We start from the raw sequence: 16,156 nt of genomic DNA, 5'->3' as shown, positions 1-16,156 counted from the left end.
AATCCCAGCACTCGGGAGGCAGAGGCAGGCGGATCGTTGTGAGTTCGAGGCCAGCCTGGTCTACAAAGGGAGTCCAGGACAGTCAAGGCTACACAGAGAAACCGTGTCTCAAAAATTAAAAAAAAAAAAATTGCTCCCTGCTGTCACTTCCTGATGCAGCCAGCTGACACTAAGTAATAAGGCGGCTTAGAATCCCTGGGGTAAAAAAATAAATATTCCAGAGACAAGGCTTGTACATACCTGTACCACAGCACTTGGAATGGGGACGCAGTCGAATCTGGGGTTCAAGGAAATTCTCAGCTACAAAAACCACCCAGAACTAGACAAGATCCTTTCTCAGAAACAAAAAATGGGGTAGGACTAATCCAACTTAACACTTTACTGAATTAGCAGAATCTCTGTTGTTGGGGTTTTTTGTTTTGTTTTGTTTTTTTTATTTCTTTGTTTTTTTGTTTCTTGTTTTTTGTTTTTGGTTTGGTTTTGGTTTGGTTTTGGTTTTCGAGACAGGGTCTCTCTGTGTAGCCTTGGCTGTCCTAGACTCTTTTTTGTAGACTAGGCTGTCCTCGAACTCACAGTGATCTGCCCGGGTGCTGGATGTTTGTCTGTTTTTCAAGATAGGATTTCTCTGTTTAACAGAGCTCTGGCTGTCCTGGACTCACTCTGTCGACCAGGCTGGCCTCAATCTCACAGAGATCTGCCTGCCTCTGCTTCCCAAGTGCTGGGATTAAAGGCGTGCACAACCACACCTGGAAATTTTGCCGAATCTTAAGATGTATGTATTAATTCTTTTGTGCCTCCTACTATGATTTAAAAAGGAGAAAAAAAAAAAAGCTTTATCAACCACCACTTTTTCCTATTTGAGGAGGCAACTTAGAAGGTTCCAGAATTACTTATATCAAAGCATGGCCTGAATTTATCATACCCATTCAGATTCCCTTCAGAAATTCTAAAAAGTAATTTTGTCTGATTGTTTTCCAAGACAAGGGTCTCATTATGTAGCTCTCTGGCTGTTCTGGAATTCATTCTGTAGACCAGGCTGGCCTTGAATTCGAAGAGATTTATCTTCCTGCCTCTGCCTCCCAAGTGCTAGAACTGAAGATCTACGTCGCTGCCGCAGTCACCACAACCACCCCTGGTAATGTTTAATTTTATCATAGAAGCAAACAGAAGACAGGAAATGAAGGAAAATAGACCTTCGTCTTACCTCACTTACACACTGTAACTCTTTTTTTTTTTTTCCGAGACAGGGTTTCTCTGTGTAGCCTTGGCTATCCTAGACTCACTTTGTAGACCAGGCTGGCCTCAAACTCACAGCGATGCTCCTGTCTCTGTCTGCCGAGTGCTGGGATTAAAGGCGTGCGCCATCACGCCCGGCTCACACTGTAACTTTGGATTAACTCCAGAGAGTCCTGGAGTTGGAAGTCACATCCCTGAGGTAAACAGAAAAACCAAACTCTTAAGATTTAGTTACATTTCACATGTTAAAAAGATTTTACCCTACTTCACTCCCAACCAGCTTGCATTCTTACTCTGTTGCATTTGCTTTGATAACAAAACATGTTATGGTCCTCGGGTCTCCACCTACCTTACTTTTTACCTGGCTTAAACTTACTGGGTGTGAGGCCATCACATCCGGTTTGTGAAGCACAGGGATTCAGGTCAGGGGGCTTTGTCCTTCCTAGGCAAGCATTCTTTCAACCATCTTACATGCTTACCATCCAATACACCACACCTCAGTGAACAAAGTAACAAAACCACCCCAGCAGCGCTAGGAGAGGGCCCCCCCCCCCCCCCCCCGCCTCAAGCTGCACTGGGGTTCAAGGAGGCACGGAGTCTACAAAATACACAAGATGTTGTTATGTGGGGAAAAGGCAAATAAGGGCCTGCGGACCTCCCGATTTACAAAACCGGCTTTCAGTCTGTTTACTTACTTAGCAACTTTTTTTGAATCGGTCTACGAGGTCCTTGCATCCGCCTCCCTAAGTGGCAGAGATTAGAGAAGGGTGCCACCGAGCCCCGGAGCAGGTCTCCTGCCTTCAGGACTGAGGGTGCGGTAAGCGCCACAGGGGCGGTCCGCGATGGGGCACGAGATTGCGGGGAGGGAGCAGGCCCAGCCCTAGGATGCGGAGCTTGTGGGAGGGGGGAAACGCACGTGTGCGCCGGGGAAGCTGCCAGGAGGGCTCCCGCGGCGCCCGGCCTACCTACGCTTCCTTCCCCGGGGCACGCAGAAGGCCCTCACCCGGCGTCCGCCCCTCCCGGTGGTCCCCGGCCGAGGTCACCAGCGCCACACCCTCGTCCTTACCTCCTCCGGCTTGCCTGACCCTCCCGGGACGCCTCGGCCCGCGAGGCGCTGCGCGGGAAGCCCCGCACCACTGCCACCCGGGCCCGCCGCTCCAACGGCAAAACCCCAGCCGCCTCGGACTGGCCCACGGCGACCTGTGATTGGCTGCCAAGGGTGGACGCGAGGTCAGTCGCACGGAGCGCCGTTCTGATTGGTCCCAAGGCCCCCTGGGAGCGTTCTCTGGTCTCTGGCACCCCTAGTGGCTACCGCGGGCGGAGTGGACAAGGCGGTGATGGGTGATGACACCTCTGAGATCTGGGACCTGCCAGATCTGAAAACCAAAGCTGGGCCTCTCATCCATTCATGGCACTCAGGGGGCTGAGGCAGGAGGATTGCACGTTAGGCATGGCTGCATAATGAGAGCCTGTCTCAAAAAAAACAAGCTGGAGAGCTGGGCATGGTGGTTCACGCCTTTAATCCCAGCACTCAGGGGTAGGCAGATTTCTGTGAGTTTGAAGCCAGCCTGGTCTCCAAAGCGAGTCCAGGGACAGCCAAGGCTACACAGAAAAACCCTGTCTTGGGGAAAAAGAAAGAAAGAAAGAAAAAAAAAAGACAAGCAGGAGTCGGGGTGGATAAGAGATAAAGAAAAAGTGTAATTTAGCCAGGGCCAAAGGTGGATCTCTTTAGGAAGTGGTTTGCCTCCTCAGTTGTGTACCTTTTGCGTACGCACACTGCCGGCTCTGACACTTAGCGAATGACCAAGCTACTGAGTTTGAAATGAATCCCCTTAAAGCCGCCTCTGGGACCAATCCAGCTCCAGCTGCCACTGTTTTTATCCAACTGGAAGCAAACTCAAAACAGATGTACCGGGCTGTTGGTTGGCTAAATGTCTTTTTCGTAGCATGAAAAAAAGAGTATATGAAATTCAAACTTTAATATTCAGTTTTAGAACACACCTTATTGCCTATGCTTGTTTTCTTACTACAACAGGGAATTTTATTAACTACCAGAGACCTTTTTATTTTCTGGCCCTTTAAAAGTTTGGGCCAGGGATGGCTCAGTAGGTCAAAGTACGTGCCCCATGACCTGACAACCTAAGTTCTATGCCTAGATCTCACAGTAGAAACAGAAACCAATCTTCGAAAATTGTCTGTCAGGTGTGGTGGTGGTGTGTACTTTTAATCCCATCACTCGGGAGGTTACAGGAGGCAGAGCTCTGGGTTCAAAGGCAGCCTGGTCTACTTAGAGAGCTCCAGGCCAGCCAAGGCTACACAGAGAGACACCGGTTCAAAATTTTAAAAAAATATATTTTTTATATAAAGTTTTCCTCTGCCCTCCACACGTGTCCCATAGCATTCATAAACACACACACACTTTCATACACTCACAGGTTCATGCATGCACACATCAATGCATACAACAATAAGTAATTCTTTTTTTTTTTTCAAAAAGAAAAGTTTGCTATGGTGGTTTGAATAGAAATAATCCCAATAGTGTCCTGTGTTGGAATGCTTGGCCTGTAAGGACGAGATGTGGCCTTGTCGGGATAGGTGTGGCCTTGTTGGAGGAAGTGCGTCACTGTGGAGGCCAGGATTTGAGGTTTTATAAGCTCAAGTCTAAGCCTCGTGTTTCAGTCTTCACTTCTGCTGCCTGTGGGTGGATTCAGGATTAGAACTCTCAGCTCTCTCTCCAGCACCATGTCTGCCTGCTTGTACGCTGCCAAGCTTCCTGCCGTGATGATAACGGACTAAACTTCTGAAAAGGTAAGGCAGCCCCAATGAATCGTTTTCCTTTAAAAGAATTGCTGCAGCCATGGCATCTCCTCACAGCAATGGAAACCCTAAAACATCTGTGCACTCTCAGTTTTATTTGCCGCTACTAACGTGCGTATGTGTGTATGACATATATGTGTCTATGTGTGTGCACATATGCATGCATGTGAAGACCAGAGGTCAGTATCTTCCTTAGTCATACTATACCTTTTTTTCTTTTTTTTTTTCTTTTGAGTTTTGTTTTTGTTTTTATTTGTTTGTTTTTTGAGGTCTCACTATATAGATCTGGCTGGTCTGAAACTCACTATGTAGACCAGGCTGGTCTTGAACTCACAGAGCTCTGCCTGCCTCTGCCTCCTGAATGCTGAGATTAAAGAGGTGTGCCACTATGCCCTGCTTATTTTTTCTCTCTTGTTAGTGTATATTTTTAATTTTATTTTTGAGATTAAAATATAATTAAGTCATTTCTCCCTTCTTTTTCCTCCCTCCAAATCCTCTCATATACTTCCTTGTTCTTTTTCAAATCCATGGCTTTTTTTTCCATTAACTGGTTTTTCTTAAGATGTATTTATTTTATTATGTATACAGTGTTCTGCCTGCAGGCCAGAAGAAGGCACCAGCTGTCACTATAGATGGTTGTGAGCCACCAGGTGGTTGCTAGGAATTGAACTCGGGACCTGTGGAAGAGCAGACAGTGCTCTTAACCTCTGAGCCATCTCTCCAGCCCCATTTAACTGTGCCTACATGCATATATGTATATGTATATATATTCCTAACTATAACCAGCTCAGTCTGTATAGCTGACCATTTGCTATTGGATAACCAATTTCTTATTACAGGATATTTGATCACATTGTGAACCCAGAGATTGTGAACTGGAAAAGCCTGAGTTTTGTTTGTTTGTGGTGTGTGACTCAGCCCTAGCACGCACCTTTTATCTCCAAGAGCTTTCTGTAAAAAAAGATCTAAATAAAGTTAACTAGTTGACAGGGAGTGAACACAGGAAATAACAATAAAGAGTGAGAGAAAGTCTGGAGGACAGATAAAGAGACGCACAGGAAGTAGAAAGGAGGGACATTTAGCCAGGCATGGTGGCACATGTCTATAATCCCAGCACTGGAGAGGCAGACGTAGGCGGATCACTGTAAGTCTGCTCTACAAAGCAGTCCAGGATAGCCAGGACTACAAGAGAAAACCTGTGTGGAAAAACAAAACAAAAAACAGAAAAAGAAAGTTTGAAAAGTTTCTGTTGTTCTATTGGGTTTTTGTTGTTGCTTTTTGGGTTTGAAGTTTATGTTTGTTTGTTTGTTTGTTTTTGGTTTGTTTGGTTTGGTTTTCCAGACAGGGTTTCTCTGTACAGCAGCTCTGGTTGCCTAGGTTTATAGGCCGCTCTGCCTGCCTCTGCCTCCTGAGTGCTGGTATTAAAGGTGTGTGCCCCACCACACCCGGTTTGAAGGGTTTTTAGGAGCGTGGAGCAGCAGCAGGGGCTTTTTACCTTCTGGAATGCTGGCTGAGTGGGAAGGTCAGCAGGGGCTTTTCTCTGTCTCTCTGAGCTAGTGGGCTTTCACCCTGCATCTAGCTCCTGAGTCTTTATTAGGAAAATAGATCGTTTGGGATTTTGTTTAAAGGCAACAATTTCTCAGCCTCAGTGTTTGAGACAAGGCCTGTCACTGAACCCAGAGTTCACCAACTTGTTAGACTAATTAGCTGACCAATCAGCTACTTAGCCTCTTCTTTCTTCCAGTACTCAATGCAATATAAATGCTATAGTTGTCAAAATGCATTGTTTAGAATAAAAGCAATGAGGAAGACATTTCTGCACGTTCAATACATGCATATGCAACTAGAAATCCAAATTAAGGGGCTGGAAAAATGGCTGCTCAGTCATTTCAAGACACTTGCCTGTCTTGAAGAGTACCCAGTTTCTGTTCCCACCACCCATATGAAGGCTTATAAAACATCTGAAATTCTAGTCCTAGGATATCTGACACCTTCTTCTGCCTTCCTGGGGCACCAGGCATGTACATGGTTCATATGCAGGCAAACACTCATGCACATAAAAATAAGAGGAAATAAAAAAATAAGAACTATTTTAAAGAAATATAAATTAGATATAAGTAATCTAGAGAAATTTAAGATATAAAGAATTGTGAGGGGGCTGGAGAGATGGCTCAGAGGTTAAGAGCACTGGATGCTTATCCAGAGGTCCTGAGTTCAATTCCCAGCAACCACATGGTGGCTCCCAACCATCTGTAATGAGATCTGATGCCCTGTTCTGAGGCAGAGCACTGTACACATGATAAATAAATAAAGCTTTAAAAAAAAAAGAATTGTGAGGATTTAATAGAATTCAACCACTGTACAACTTTATATAAGAAACTAAAGTATCAATGGATTCAGGTGTCCTCAAGAAACACCTAAAATCGACACCCTGTGGTTCCAGCAAAGATAACTGCTAATGATTTTTGTAAAATAAGTATAATTGTGAAACCTCTAATGGGACAGCTTTTAGAGTGTGGATCTTCCCTACTGTACTTTAGAATTAGCCTGGGAGCTTCAGAAACACCAGTAGCCACTTCACGTCATCTTTCCAGATTCTACAAGAACACGTATGTGTGCCTTCGCCCGAGGAAGAGCTAGTGCTACTTCCTGTGACAGGAGAAAGTCATTCCTTCTGTCCTTTTCAGGCTCTGTGCACAGTGTGTGGCCCAGATTATACTATCTTCCCGGGGCACTTAGACAGTGGTACAATTTGAAAGAGTACTGAAATCAGGACTGCACCTTACTTTGAGCATCCATTTCAGAGGAATTCAAGAGAATGAGCCACATCCCTGCCCTGCGGTCTGCTTTTCTCTTTGGGGAGGCCTGGCACTCTTGTGCCACCTGGCTGGACTGGAGGAAACGAAACTTAGCTGGGACAGGTGGGTTAGGCAGGATCTCGGGTGGTACTGAGTGCAGGAGAAACAGCTCTTTATTGGGGGTGAATAGGGACTATATAAACCTACCACGTGGGGAATGGATAGGGTTTGGGGGGGTGTACATCATTGGTTGGGGACTGAGGTGCTGGGAGTGCTTAATTTGCATGAGAGGAACTCAAGGTGCTAGCTGGAATTTGGCCAGCAGGCTACATGGCTACCTCACAGGTGGCAGAGGTGGGGCTCCTAAAGGCTACGTGCACCAGGACACGCAGGCCCAGAACACAGAGGAAGCGGTTCTACCCCTGCCTGTCTCAGGACAAGATTTTCAGGGTTTGGACACATCTCTGTAGGGGACAGGCTACATGGCCAATGTTCAGCCATCTTGTCAGAGCCTAGGTTCCTGTTTCTCCAGCAGTCTGCCATTCACCAGAAACCAGCTGACCTTGTCGTGGGTCGGTAGTTAGACACCTGCTGTGGTTTATTGTGGGGGCTGGTCATTCCAGACCCCCGAGCTACCCCTTTTCCGGTAAGACTAGTGATAAGATCAGATTAAAGGCCAACTGCCTGCGAGCAGCAGTTCTGGGAACTTTTCCCTGACTAACCAGATCCTTCACAACTTTCCTGGAATTTCTCTCTCTGCAATTATATAGCAGCTGTAAAGGTAGATACCTACCTGCTGGAGCATTCCAGAGTTAGGTACCCATAGCAACCCTTGCTTACGCAAATACCCATGCCTCTGTGCCTATATAAACTCTGTGAAATTTTTCAATAAACGGGGTTTGGTCAGAATGCGGACTTGCCCCCTTCTTCGTGTCTTGTGCTCTGTCCCTATACAGGAAAATTCTGCTCCCGAGCGTTAGTCGAACCCCGGCGGGCCAGGGCACATCTCGACCTCACTCTTGCTCTGGACTGGCTCCCCTGGTCATACAGCTTACTGGCTCCACACCACGTTACAGTAACAGCACCATCCCACGTTACAGTCGCAGAGCTCCATCCATATGGACTTTTACGTTTCTCAACATTTTCATTCAGAAGAAACAGAAACCATGAATGGGATTGAGGCTGAAGCTTGTCTTGTTAGTCTCAATTTTGCCCTCCGTCCACCCCCACCCCCACCCCCACCCCTGCACCCTACCCCCGCTCCTCCACCCACACCCCTACACCAGGAGGGAGATAGTAAAAATGTCTGGAGGCAATTTTGATCATCTTGTCATTTGTCGCGCTAGCAACTAGTGGGCAGAAGGCGAGGGACTCTATAAAGCACAGGACAATTTCTTCCCACGAGAAATCATCCAGCCTAAACATGTCAACAGTGCCTAAGCCAAGACGGGGTCGGCAAGACGATCCCACACCCAATCTGCCCAGCGCCCTTGGTACCCTGCTTCTGTGTGGATAAAAATGCTTAGATAATTACATGATGAACTTCAGTGGTGACTCAGGTGTCCTGCGTGTGTATTTGAGAGACGGCCACACCAAATCCCTAACACTGTCATCTTCTTCCTAATCCTGCGCCAGCATCATGTTATCACAAATGGGGAGGAAACAAAGGCAAGTCCCAAAACATCATGTTGTGACTTATAGCTTATGTTTTCTAACAAAAACAAACAAACAAACAAACAAACAAAACGCTCATCCCTATTAATTTAGAAAGAGAAGTCCAAATAAGGGGTGGTTCATCTTCAAGAAGTTAATATTATGACGGCTATGCTCTCCCACATATCTATAATAAATGTTCTCCTCATGTCTGGTCCTTTCTTTTCCTTTTTTTTTTTTTCCCATTCAGTAACAACCCAGCTTTCCACAATCACAGACTTTCTAATCAGTCAGTCAGCCTTGTAGGATCTTTCACAGAGGTGTGGCTGTTTTTCTGGCAACTTTGATTCATAGAAGAAAAATAAAAAATCTGCCAACTAAGTCAGTGCTCTTTAGAGGGAAACAGAACTGAACTGGTGGAATGACTGTGGGTGACAGGGTCCCAGACCGTAGTAACACAGCTGACTCCATGATGGAGGTACCATTCAGGCCGTCAAACTCAGCACACAGACAGCCCCATCTGCCAGATGAAGACAAAGACCTAATCCATCAAAGTCCATAGTCTGTCAAGGCAGCACACGCCTTTAATCCCAGGACTCAGGAGGCAGAGGCAGGCGGATCGCTGTGAATTTGAGGCCAGCCTGGTCTACAAAGGGAGTCAAGGACAGCCAAGGCTACACAGAGAAACCTTGTCTCGAAAACCCAAAAAAAAAAAAAAGAAAGAAAGAAGAAAGAAAGAAAAGAAAGTGTTGTATTAACCTTGGTTTTTGGCTTCGGTAGTTCCACTCTGGTTAACTGTTCTTGTTAACTGAAATGTGTCCACCCAGAATATGGTTCTTACGCATAAAAATTCACCCTGAGAAAGGCTTAGGGTTACCCAGGAATTCCTAGCACCCAGTGTAGTTGCTGGCTAACTAATAGACTTTTTTATTTACTTAAATTCATGTCTGAGTAGTGAATACCCCACCACACCCACCCACATACATACACACACACACACACACACACACACACACACACACACACACAATTTATTAAATTATTTTGAAATAGTAACAACACCTGTCTTACATCTAAGAGGTTTAAAATCAGCTGGTTTCTCCATCCATGAGGTGGGCTGACCCAAGGCAACACTGAAAACCTGGAGGGATCCCTGACAGCTGCCAGACCTTAATCAATGATGGAAGTCTCAGCCAGATGTGGATGTTTTATTGAGGGAGCGCACATCCCCAAAACAAGGCTGTTTGTAATCAGGGCCATAGACAGGACTCAGGATCTACCTGTGACATCGATCTGTTGTCCAGAGTCAGTTTAATAAAGGCAAAAATTAGCTCATGTGGGGGGGGGAGCAGACGGTGGACCAGGGTGGCCAGCACTGACCCCAGTTATTTTACTATGAACAAACAGTTCTAATTGACCTTTGGTTTGATTGATCCTAGGTGAGGTAAGTGAGGCGCAGTGCTTTAGAGTACATCCAAAGTGTAACCAAGTGTGGAGATAGCAAGAGTGCAGCCAGAGGCTGGCCAAGTGTGTAAATAGCAAAGTGTGGATTATGACACCATCGAATCATCTAGTGTAGGTTAACTTGACCCTCCGTCAGGGACTGTTAGTGTCAGCTATGAGTAACTGCTTCTAGGAAGCGGAGTTGAAAAGTTTAAAATTTTATGAACTTAATTTCACCTTCTAAAGAAAATGGAAGCTGAATATAGAAATGGTAGCAGCTATGTCAAGAAGCAGGGTTCAACATTCCAGGCTTCAAGAAGTTCACCTTAAGCACAATCAAAAGAAAAAAAAAAACAAACAAACAAATGAACAAAAAACAAAAAAACACCCCAAAAACCTGCTCAAGGAAGCTAAAAACCAGAGATAAAGCAAGGTCAAAGGAGAGTCAGGAGATACTTTAGACCTTACTTTTAGTTGATAAACTCTAAAATTAACTTTTTTCTTTTTTTTAGTTTACCATCCAATTTAACTCACATGTAATTTTCTGAAGAGCTCTGTGTTATGCATTACCAATTTTATCAGTTTGTGTTTGTCATTGTTCACAGATATTTTAATTAAAGCAAACTGTCAGTTTGTGAATTAAAAAAAAAAAGCAAACGTTATTGCCTCGGGGCTTTGTTAAGTATGCAAGTTAAACAAGTTTGGAGGTGTCTTATGTCTCCCGGTTTGTTTGTTTGTTTGTTTGTTTTTCCCAACCCATGGTTGGTTTCTCCCGGAACATTTCCTCCTTTGGGCAACTTTGTTTCCTATGCATACAGTTGTAGTTGTTTGTCTTTTGTCCAGAAAAGTCGCCTGTCTGTGCTAGCTAGGGAATGTGTGTTTTGGGTTAGTTTTATGCACTGTTTTGGGGATTTACTTTCTCAGCTGTTCATCCTGGGTCCCTGGTTATCCCTCATGTTTGCGTAAGACATGTGGTGAGCTGGTCCCTCATGTGTGTCTTCCCAAGGGAGTCACTGCAGTTCCTTCTGAGCTACGAACAGGATATGTTTGTTGGTTTCTGTGAGAGGCTGCTGTTGCACACGTGGGGTGTTCCTCTGACTCCCCTGCACTGGTGAGTGAGAAAGAACAAGGGCCTCTTATTTTCAGAGTCTTTGTCACTGTCCATCTATAAAATCCCTAAGCTAAAGGCTTGGCAAGATCACTGGGAGAAACAGGAGACAAAATGATAATAAATCAAAATATTTCAAAGACAACGAAAACTGAGACAAAACAAAAACCAAAATGTTTCCAGGGTTCCAAAAACAAGCAAAATACTAATATCAGGTGTAAGCTCAATTTCCTTTTTTTTTCTTTTTTTAAAATATATTTTATTAATTTATTTTTATTACATTTCAATGGTTATCCCATCCCTTGTATCCTCCCATTCCTCCCTCCCTCCCATTTTCCCCTTACTCCCCTCCCCTATGACTGTGACTAAGGGGGACCTCCTCCCCCTGTATATGCTCATAGGGTATCAAGTCTCTTCTTGATAGCCTGCTATCCTTCCTCTGAGTGCCACCAGGTCTCCCCATCCAAGGGACGTGGTCAAATATGGGGCACCAGAGTTCGTGTGAAAGTCAGACCCCACTCTCCACTCAACTGTGGAGAATGTCCTGTCCATTGGCTAGATCTGTGTAGGGCACTGGCTGTATGGCCAATGTTCAGCCATCTTGTCAGAACCTAGGTTCCTATTTCTCCAGCAGTCTGCCATTCACCAGAAACCAGCTGACCTTGTTGTAGGTCAGCAGTTAGACACCTGTTGTGATTTATTGTGGGGGCTGGTCATTCTAGACCCCCGAGCTACTCCTTTTCCAGTGGGACTACTGATAAGATCAGATTAAAGCCAGCTGCCTGCAAGCAGCAGTTCCGGGAGCTTTTTCCTGACTAACCAGATCCTTCACGACTTTCCTGGAATTTCTCTCTCTGCAATTATAGCAGCTGTATAGGTAGATACCTGGTGGAGCATTCCAGAGTTAGGTATCCATAGCAACCCTTGCTTACGCAAATACCCATGCCTCTGTGCCTATATAAACTCTGTGAAAATTCTCAATAAATGGGATTTGATCAGAATGCAGACTTGCCCCCTTCTTTGTGTCTTGTGTTTTGTCCCTATTACAGGAAAATTTTCCTCCCGAGCGTTAGTCGAGGGCATCAGATCATATTACAGATGGTTGCTTAGCCACCGTGTGATTGCTAGGAATTGAACTCAGGACCTCTGGAAGAGCAGCCGGTGCTTGTTAACCACTGAGCCATCTCTCCAGCCCCTTTATGGATCTCTTAAGCATGGCAATTTTAGCTTAAAACATAACTTTAGTCATCACCTCCCTTTCCCCTTGAGCTGTATCCGGAGTCAAATCGTTGACTCTGAGGTTGGCACCTGTTCATTTTGGGATCTAATAACCATCAGCTTAATGGCAGCCAGGTTGTAATTTATGTATCTAGGTCAGGCATTAATGATGAAAGGGCTGGCAGTAGTTAGCAGAAACAGAAGGGCCAAAGGCTCCGAGATGGCAGAGATCGGTGTTACTATGAGAATGGAACTAGCCATTTATTTTCGGGTCCTTTTCCCCACTGCAATTTTTTTCAAAGTACAGCCAAATTACCTCTAATGATTCCCTAGTGGGTTACATAGCAACAACAATTTTTTCTTAAAGTTACATGACAACATCCTTGTTTCACGTAGGGCAGATCAAATGCCCTGTCATACTGTAGTACTGTTTCAGCTAATGAATCAACCCCTTGATAGATCTGGGTCTATTTGGTTTTAACAGGTACCTTTCCTGGTATGCCACCAGGTACTATAGGTAGCCACTTTGTCCCCTTTGCCAGAGAGTTTTCTTTGAATCTAACATTCCAGCCTTTTGTTGAGGATAAGGGGTAACATACTCTGTCCTGTAACTGCTCTCTGCTGAAATTAGGATGTCATTGTCAAGGCCTGGGAAGGCTGGAATGCTAATCAAAGGCCAGGAGGGGAATTCAGGCAACAGTTTATTCATCAGAAGCATCTGGTTCAATGACCCAGCTGAAGAGACAAAGCAATCAATAGGCTGGACGGGTTCAATCAGATTTCAGCAAGTCCAGGGTTTTCTGGACTCTGGACTCAGATTTACCTGAGGCTATCATGCTGTAGATTGCTTTGGGGTCACTTTGTAGCTCATTCCTGGATGGTGCCTTTCCCGGTGGAAAGCTGATGGGCCAGATGTAGACTGGAGATAGAGGTTAAAGTTTAGAAACTTAAAGGAAATCTTACAGGCCCTGGTCCTGAAAGTTAGGGGAGGAGAGGAGTCCCAAGACCAGGGGATAGAGTTCCCACCCTCACAAAGAGGCAGGTGGGGAAACGTAGGCTGTTGACTGACAGAAGTAGTTCTCTGGAGTCCATTTGACCCGTGAGTGGTGGGTCCAAGTTTTATGACTCCCTTGATTTTTTGAAGCTTACATGAATTTTTCAGTTTACAAAAGGAGATCATTGTTTTAGATATATTAGCATTACCACTGTTGGTAGTCTGTACTAAACTCTACATTGTAAAGAAAGCAGCTAATAGATGTCTGTAAAATAGCCGGAGTAAACTCATGCCTTCTAGTCATAGCAAAAGCTATGGCTTTGGGTTTAAAAGTGTAAACATTCTTTTCTCTGTCCAGAATGTTAGATATATAGATTAGACAGAGCTATTTTTAGTGTGATAAGCACCTTTCTGTGCGTAGAAGACAACCAAAGACAGGCGGGCGTAGTGGCACACACCTGTAATCCCAGCACTCTGGGAGGCAGAGACAGGCAGATCTCTGTGAGAATGGCCATTGTCTTAATGAATTTTCTCTTGTTGTGAAGAGACACCATGACCAAGGCAACTTATAGAAGAAAGAGTTTATTGGGGCTTACAATTTCAGAGTGTAAGTCCATGCCCATAATGGCAGGAGCCATGGCAGCAGGCAGGTAGGCATGGCACTGAAGCAGTAGCTGACAGCTCACATTTGATCCTAAGAGGCAGAGAAAGCTCTGGCTGAGAATGGCACGGACTTTTGAAACTTCGAAGCCCTCCCCGCCAGTGACACACCTCTTACAAACAGGCCACACCTCCCAGTCCTTCCCAAATAGTTCCATCATCTGGCTTTAACACCAACGTGTTGGCCCTGAAAACATACATAAAAGCAACATTATACATACTGAGTATATTTAGGCATTAATATGTATATTCGTGCATGTCTATAATAACAATTAATTTTTAAAAGATGTAAGTACCAGATCATGAATGTAAAAGTGAGCAAGAAGGGGTGTATGGGAGGGTTTGGATGGAGGAAAGAGAAGGAGAAATGTAAGTATAATCTCAAAAATAATTTTTTAAGTCTACATAGCAAAGGAAGAACATTAGTAAATGTCTTTTGTTGTCTAAAACTGCAATTACAGTGTTAGCATGTGGAGCTTTTTTTTTGCTCTCTATGTGCTTCCTTTGGTGTCTTTTCTTGTTTGCAGAGAGTATTCTCTCATCCGGGTCACTTTAACAGTGTACCAACACTCTTGCTAGAATGTGAGCTATTGTTATCACTCACAGGGTCTAGGAAATAATAGGGGCAAAGGGAGATGTAAAAGTGGGGAGGAAGTTTGATCAAGATTTTCAACATGAAAAACCCTGGTAGTTGAAAGTATGTGTACAGAAATCCTAATTGCCATCAATGTGCTATGTGTGTTATTTAGGTTCAGCTTTGTCTAGGGATGTGAACTAAAACAAACAAACAAACAAACAAACAAAAAAACCAACTAAGTGGATGTGAGAGAGGGTTGTCAAAAATTGCTCAGAGACATTACTTGGCTAAGACCATATCTAAAACTCACCACTGGTGATTTAAAGCCTTTGATATCTTGAAAGGGGACACAAACCCCCACTCCCCTCGAGCGCTTACTGATGAAGGAAGATTGGCATTAAAATGGGTAGATGATGTGATTGCTTCTGTTTGTCAGTCAGATTGATTATACTAAGCCATTTCTCTTCATTGTGTTACCACACTGACACCCGCCGCTGTTTTCTGGTAAACAGCGCCTCTGCTGTAGGTTCATTGCCCTCCTCACCCAAAAAGGTTTTATTACCTTATTTTGATGCCGTAGCTGACTTGATCAATTTAAGCCAAAATACAAGTCAGACTTACTTTGGAAAAGATCCTGATACCTTGATTCAACCTTATACTGCGGTGCAGGTTAACTGGTTACTACAGAACACAGAAACCTGGCCTATTGCCTGAGCCTCCTTTTCAGGACAAATAGATAATCATTATCCTCCTAATAAACTCATACAGTTTTGCAGATTGCATGCGTTTGCTTTCCCCACTAGAGTTTCCATGGTACCTATCTCCGAGGCATTACTAGTCTTCACGAGTGGGTCCTCTACAGGACAGGCCACGTATACTTTTCAAGATCAGATGGTGTCCTTTGAGACCCCTCTCTCTTTCAACCCAATTGGTAGAGCTCCGTGCTATTAATGCTGTTCTTCAAGCTTTTCCTACGCAACCTTTAATATTTTTACTGATAGTGCTTATTTGGCACATTCTGTTCCTCTTTTGGGGACAGTTGCTATAATTAAACATGCCTCTGAAACAGTTCATTTATTTCTTACTTGCCAGCAGTTTATTCGCAAACGCACAGAATAAATTTTTGTTGGCCGTTTGAGGGCACATTCAGGCCTTCCTGGCCTCTTATCTGAAGGAAATGAAAAAAGGGATCTGGCTACACACCAGGCAATGATCTTGTCCGCTGAACCTGCCACTGGTATCGACCAAGCTATGCAAACTCACAGGTTGCATCATCTTAATTCTCACACCTTAAGGGTAATGTTTAAGATCACTCAAGAGCAAGGACACCTGATTGTCAAGCAATGTCAGGCATGTGCATCCCATGTGCCTGCCCCACATTTAGGAGTTAACCCGAAAGGGCTCACTGCAAATGCTATATGGCAAATGGATGTGATGCATTACAGTGAATTTGGCAACTTAAAATATGTACATGTTTGTATTGACACCTTCAGTGGTCTTATTTTCACTACCCTGCAAACAGGAGAAGCAACAAGGCACATTATCACCCATGTGCTTGCAGCCATTTCCCCCCTAGGAGTCCCTAAACAAATTAAGACAGATAAGGGCCCCGGATATACAAGTACCAGCTTTCAACGTTTCTGTGAGATGTT

General features: G+C 44.5%; 1 protein-coding gene across 1 annotated transcript in view; it reads right to left on the bottom strand.

Moving 5' to 3' along the window:
• LOC311581114 (zinc finger protein 280B-like) overlaps nt 1–2,450 on the bottom strand; it is a 12,676-nt gene extending 10,226 nt beyond the window's left edge. Inside the window, exons 1-2 of the mRNA XM_084753137.1 lie at nt 2,303–2,450; nt 1,205–1,430 (exon numbers count right to left, since the gene is read on the bottom strand). The gene's annotated coding sequence lies outside the window, so the exon portion shown is untranslated. The remainder of the gene's footprint in view (nt 1–1,204; nt 1,431–2,302) is intronic.
• Nucleotides 2,451–16,156: the final 13,706 nt, after the last annotated feature.

This window comes from Acomys minous (genome assembly GCF_964271855.1).
Source record: "Acomys minous genome assembly, chromosome: 13".
Taxonomy (NCBI): Eukaryota; Metazoa; Chordata; class Mammalia; order Rodentia; family Muridae; genus Acomys; species Acomys minous.
This window is presented reverse-complemented; position numbering and strand designations above follow the sequence as displayed.